We start from the raw sequence: 1,258 nt of genomic DNA, 5'->3' as shown, positions 1-1,258 counted from the left end.
ATCAGAAACTGATTTAGTAGCAGAGCATATTCATTTGAATTATACATTTAGTTATTGGTGATGAGCTGTTGAGCGAGGCTCAGACGTTCAATATAATATTCTTAAAATATCACATTATGCTATCAGGAAATCACAACGCTGTGTATATTTTCATTCGTGAAAAAGCTTCAGCATAAAATATGGAGATGATCTGCTGATGAGAGGACGTGTCGTCATGTCATGGCTCCATACTGTGTGTGTGTGTGTGTGTGTGTGTGTGTGTGTGTGTGTGTGTGTGTGTGAGACGTGGGGGTATCTGGGGGGCTTCCAGGGTTGAAGTGTGGAGGACGGGTGCTGATGTGTTCAGGGACCCCTGGGTGTCAGCGTCACCCGGTCTGTCTGCTGCGTTCAGGCCTGCTGCAGAGATGAAAGACTGAAGCTCTGATAAAACAGACTGGCTGAGTGTCAGCGCGCACACACACACACACACACACACACACACACACACACACACATATGTACCTCTATACTTGTCAGGACCCTCATTGACGTAATACACCCCCCCCCCGACCGAATTCTTACCTAAAACCCTAAAACCAAGTCTTGACCCTCATGAAACCCGTTTAGATAAATCATTGTTTGCAGATTGTTGGATTATCGGTCTTTAATAAAGTGAGCCGTTAGTGAACCTGACGGTTATAAACGTGATATCATGCTGAAGGACTTTACACACCGGGGGCTGTTTAATTTGCTCATCAGTATATTTGGTGAACTTTTGTTTTTGTCATGAGTACTTTCACACCAACTCAGTCTCGCGGCATTCGTTAAATCGTCACAAAGTGCGATCTATTGGTTTCACGTCGCATGTTAGAAAACAAAAGTTAAGATTTATGGAACAAAACCACTTAATTTAAGCCCAACCATGATGTTTTTCTGAGGTCAAATGAACTACAAACAGTTTAGGTTTAGGCAACAAAACCACGACGACTCTTTGGGACGCGCAGTGTCGACCGGTCTGGTGGTTGAAAGTCCTGTTTGTTGGTTGAAGAGTAAATGTACATTAATGTGTAAGAAGTAAAAAAGGTCCTGGTAGCAGGTCATGTGTCCACGTCCGACGTCGTTCGTAGCTAAACCTGCGAAAAATAATGCGTCGTAGCGCGTGGACTTCCCTGAAAGCGGTCGGTGGGTCCAACAGATGTCGAGCTCTGTTTGTTCCTATTGAACAGTCATATTGACGTTTTCGTCATGTAACTTGCGTACTTCAGTACTTCTTATAGTT

The sequence above is a fragment of the Pholis gunnellus genome (genome assembly GCF_910591455.1).
Source record: "Pholis gunnellus genome assembly, chromosome: 8".
Lineage (NCBI taxonomy): Eukaryota > Metazoa > Chordata > Actinopteri > Perciformes > Pholidae > Pholis > Pholis gunnellus.
This window is presented reverse-complemented; position numbering follows the sequence as displayed.